This window comes from Trichosurus vulpecula, chromosome 4 (assembly GCF_011100635.1).
Source record: "Trichosurus vulpecula isolate mTriVul1 chromosome 4, mTriVul1.pri, whole genome shotgun sequence".
Classification (NCBI taxonomy): Eukaryota; Metazoa; Chordata; class Mammalia; order Diprotodontia; family Phalangeridae; genus Trichosurus; species Trichosurus vulpecula.
The window spans coordinates 106,965,042-106,970,392 of NC_050576.1; positions in this window are offsets into that span (position 1 = coordinate 106,965,042).

The following is a 5,351-nucleotide window of genomic DNA, read 5'->3' on the forward strand; positions in this document are numbered from 1 at the left end:
CAATTCCCATTCTTTCCTTTCTGTACTCCACTCTTCAGATTCTCCCCCTCTTCCCCAATTTCTTTTCCTTTTCTTTTAATGCCCCAACATCCAGACACATTAAGATGCCACCTACCCTGTCCCCCCTCAAAAAAAATAAAATGGTTGGACTCCTGAATGGTTCTCATCCTCACCTGAATGCCTGGAAGTCTTCCCAAAGGGTTCTTTTCAAAAGGGGGAGGTATATAGGGGGAGGTTAAGGAAGAGGCATTAAAAAGGAAACTGGGAAAAGGAAGGCACTAAAGGTGAATTTGGGGAAGCTAGGCAGAGGTCTCCTAAAGATCTTTGCTGTCTCAGATTTGTCATCATCATTCTTCCTCTTCTAGAATTAACCACTTTTCCCTTGGGAGTATGATTTCTTCTTCCTTTCTGGGACTGCTGACCTGAGGACCTTCTCTGGAAAAAGGGAGCCTAGAGTTGACTTCCCAGGAAACCTGAAGTTCTCAAATCTAAGGAACAAGCTCTGGGTGACTTTATGCTCCAAACCTGTAAGAGAATATGGCCTAATGCCAGCCATGGAATAGGAAAACCTAGATTCAAGGATTCAAGTCCAACCTCTGGACCACATTCTGATTGTTTGACCCTGGGCAAGTCACTGAATGTCTCAGTGGCTCCTCACAATTCTCTAAGACTATAATATATAGACGACTTGAAGAACTGCATCTATGAGAAGCATTTCCATTCTGGGTTTTCCCCTACATTAATGAAATCTCAGTTCTGGGTGGATTGATAGGAAGTTAGAATTGACCTAAGGAACTATCCTATGGAGACACACTGGCCCTATCCCCTATGTTTGGGGATTTTGTCTTTCCTCTCCATCCCCCAAGATGAGCTAGAGAGATGGAGCTTCTACTCTTTAGTGCCCTCTGTACCTGCTTTTTATAATGCATGACCCACAGGAGTGGGCCAGAGACAGAGAGAGCAGAAAGGATTCATATTAGAAATAAGAACTTCCTGATGGGGGAGGGGCAGGCCGAGGAGTGAGAAAATAAGAGTGGATGAACAAGGACTGTGGAAGCCTCTTCTCTGGAGAAATTATCATATTTCCTACAAATCTGAATTAGTCTTTTCTGGGTGAAGAAGATGATGGTCACACCCTCAGAGAAACTGCAAAGAACAAAGCCTCTTCTTTTAACTCCCAGCTTCTGAAGGGCCCAGAGCAAAGAAATCAATAGCAAAACAGAAACCCAGGGCTAGAAGAAGTAGAATTTTGGGGGGGCTCCAGAGCACCTCCTTCAGGTAATCTTGTTAAAGTCGAAGAGCTGATGACCAGCCAGTTTTTGCCTAGCAGTGGTCATCCCTACGTAATGAACTCTCATTTTCTGTTGGGGGGTAGCCCAGCGCCCTTTCATTTCCCTTCCTAAATCCCAAACTTCCAGCCATCCAAGTATTCTTGCTTCTTTTTCCTTTGGGAAGCCCCCAAACTCCAGTCTTTAGAAGCCTTTCTTTAGGAATACTGAAATGGGGAGTACCCTGAAATGTCAGGGATCTAATGAAGCATATAGGGGAGAGCGCAGAGCTAGAAAAGAGGCCTGGGGCGCTTTTAGCCAGACTAAGACACATTGGGATAAGGCTACCAGAAGAGCATTTGTGGCAGCCCCTTCCTCCCCTCCCCCCATGACACTGGTACCTGCTATGTAGTCCTAGTTAATTTTGTAACTAAGAATGGTTATAAAATTGTTGTGCCCCCTCGATATCTCTGGAGACCACCTGATCGACTGTCCCTAGAGGACATCTCTACTTTTTCCTTCCCTGACACAAGCATATATGCAAGTATCCCAAAAAGTCTTGCCTACACCCCCTATCACCACCTGACAGCAGGTCCATATACCTTGTCCAACACCAACACCAGCCACCTCCCTAAGGGGCAAAGGTACAAAACAGCTGAGCACCGGCATCCTGAAACATGGCTACTTGCTTCATCAGGGGAGATTCAGTTACTACCCCTCTCCGACACTGCCCTCTGAATCCCACCAGCTAAGAAATCTTAAAGGGGAACAAAGACAATGGAGCGGGGCTCCCAGCTCCCACAGGCAAACTGAAGAGAAATTCGGGCTAGCACTAGGGGGGCTAATCAGCCTCAGAGTGTCTCATCCTCAATTCCCCCTTACCCTTCTCAAGACTCTCCCCCTTCCTCAGTCAAACCCCAATGGCAAAGAGTCATTTCCAGCACCCCCCACCCCCGCCCATCCCAGCTGGTAAGTCCTTGACTCTCAGCACTTTCTGTCTGTTTGTTTTCTCTTGGTACTCACAGTTTCTGATGCTAAGTCGTCTCTCCTCTCTCTTGCACTCACTCCCTTTTTCTCCTCTCTATCTCTCTCCCTCTCTCTACTCTCTCTCTCTACCTCTCCCTTCTCTCTCTCTCTTTCTCTCTCTCCCTCTCTCCCCCTCTCTCCTCCCCCCTCTCTTTCTGCTCCCCCCCACCCCGCCTTGTCTGATTCTCTGCTGTAGCTTCCAGTCGAGAAAAATAATTATTCTTCTCAATGGGTTAGCACGGGGCACACACACACGCGCGCGCACACACACACACAGCAGTGGTACCCAATCAATGCACAAATCTTTGGGGTCCCTTTAACCTCTGCGGATGACTCCGGGAGTTAATTATGAAACCTATTTCAGCGCAGACATAAATATGTATTAAGGTATGAAATGACAACCGATGCGCTGAACTTCAGGGAATTGGCATTTAGACAGATTCAGTCTCTCTCCCTCCCCCTTCCTTCTCTCCTCCCCCCACCCCTAACCACCCCAAGTCACCCTGCTGGTAAAAGGACTCTACACCACATCCCCCTCCGATTTCCATCTCTGTATGTGATAACTACTGATGGAAACCCTATACAACCTCTCTAGTTTCACATTATACAGCAGCTCCTGAGGAGGGGAGCAAGCTTCCCCCAGGTGTTTTCGATCCATGCACCGCGCCCCCCCCCCCAGTCCCCACAAATCTCCCCTAATCCCAGACCCACCCTGCACCTTCTCTCAGAGCCAACTCAGAACCCGATCCTCTCAGATCCCAGACAACAGTGGGATCGCAACCCGCCCGCAATTCCGAAGTCCCAATCAATTAGAAAAAGAGCAAAAATCCAATTCAACTCGAATTCAGCCAAAGCCACATCACCTCCTCATCATATACCACCTCCCTCCCTCATTACATACCACCCCTCCCTCCCCTCCTGAGCTCACTCCACACATTTTTCAAAAAGACTGGATTATAACAAAGGAAGAGGGGAAAAAAAGCTGCCTTACTTTTCTTTTTCTTCTTCTCTTTTTCATCCCCTTCCCCAGTGTATCACCTCTGCCACCCCGACCCTCCACGCCCCTTTCGCATCCCTCGTCTCCCCCTCCCGCCCTCCCTTCCTCCCCTCTCTGGCTCCCGGCGGCCGTGTTAATTTCGATACTTCAGCCAAGCCGGCATTCCTAAGGAGAGCTTCTCCAAAGCAACTTAACACAGCCCCAGCCTCAGCCCTCGGACCAACCCAGGCAGCAGACAAAAGCTGCGCGGCTGAGCGTGGTGTTGGCTAGGTGTGCTCCCTAATTGTCAGGAAATGTGTGTGTGTGTGTGTGTGTGTGTGTGTGTGTGTGAATGTATGTGTGGTGTGTGTGTGTGTGTGTGTGTGTGTGTGTGTGTGTGTGTGTGTTCGTGCGCGCGCCTGAGAGGGAAGGGGCGGAGTATGGTGGGTGGGGGTGGGGAGCGGGAAAAGCGAAGGGTGGACAGCCCTCGGGGTTGGAGAGGGGTGGGGGGCGGGGCAGATAGAGGACGAGAAGCCTCCCTCCCACATCGACGGTGCAGTGGAGCCCGGAATCTGAATGCGGGATTAGAGAATAAATTATCTCCTCGCTTCTCATTGGGCTGTGGCCGAGGGAACCTTCGGCGGCGCTGGGGATGGAAAGCGCGAACCATCAACACACGCTGTTTGCATTCACTGCACAGCTCTGGGCTCTTGTCTCTTCCGTGGGACCCGGAGCCCTGGGCCTTTTCTCCAAACAGAAGACACAATCTGGCTTCTAAATGATCCTCTTCCCTATCCCAATGCACCACCCCTCGACCTCCACACGCATTCACTCCTATCCTCGTCTACCCCGTCTCGCCCACTTTCTGCTCAGCCAGGCCCCCGACCTCCCTCTCCCATTCTAACTGGTGTCCTTGGAATTAAGAGGGAAGGAAGAAGAGAGGGGTCTGGGGGCTCAGGAGCTCATCTTCCCGGATTAAGAGGGAAGGACCAGTCACTACGAACAGGGACTAGTCACTTTGAACAGACCCAAGTTGGCAAAGCCCAGGCATTAATAGGCATCACTAGAAATCAGACACAATCCTCCCCCTCCACCCCCACTGACCATCGCTCTTCATTGTCTGCCTCCCACCCCTCAAAATAGACGACAAAACAAAGCGATGCAAAGCAAACAGCTCCCCTCTCTCCAGGGCTGCAGCCCCATCTTCTCCAACCTTCTCATCTCCCGAGAAATCCACGGTGCCTCCAGACTAGGGGACAAACACTCACTGGCTCTGATCACCCCTGGCCTTGGCTAGGGAATGGGCTGGTATTGACTGGAGGTGTACCTTCTCTTTCCCACTCCCTCTTCATTCAACTTGATCTCCCCTCAACCAAGGTTCTTTGTTTAAGAATCACACAATTTCTTTCTTCCTTCCTTTTTTCTTTCTTTCTTTCTTTCTTTCTTTCTTTCTTTCTTTCTTTCTTTCTTTCTTTCTTTCTTTCTCTCTCTCTCTCTCTCTCTCTCTGTCTCTGTCTATCTCTCTGTCTCTCTCTGTCTCTGTCTCTCTGTCTCTGTCTCTCTGTCTCTCTCTCTCTCTCTCTCTCTTTCTTTTTTTCAAAGTGCCTAAACTGTTCCAAAGGGAAGAGTAGTCATTTACATAGAGCTGGGTCTCTTCTTCCAAGAAAACCTTTTCTACTCCTCTCCCTGCAACCCTAATTAGCTTTGAGCCACTATCAGGCTGAGGAAAAATGACTGTCCAGTTTAGAGGAGGGGCAACCTTTAAATGAGGGAGACACACCTTCATGGACTGGGAAATCTCTGGTCCTACCTTTTCCCTTTCTAGCCTGCCACACCCAAAGATAAACCTAGTTAGTCTGTTCTATGGTCCTAAGTACTCCAATATATCACCTTACCAACGTCTGTCTCATGTCATGTGCTTTTCAAATAACTTTCACAATTATTCTTGATTCTCCCCATCGATGCAGAGCAGGTAGAGTTGTGCTGAACTCAGGAGATGGAGGTCTGCTCCCCCCCCACACACACACACAGCCCCCTACACTGACTAGCTGTTTGACTGCTAATCCAATCTTCTTACATAC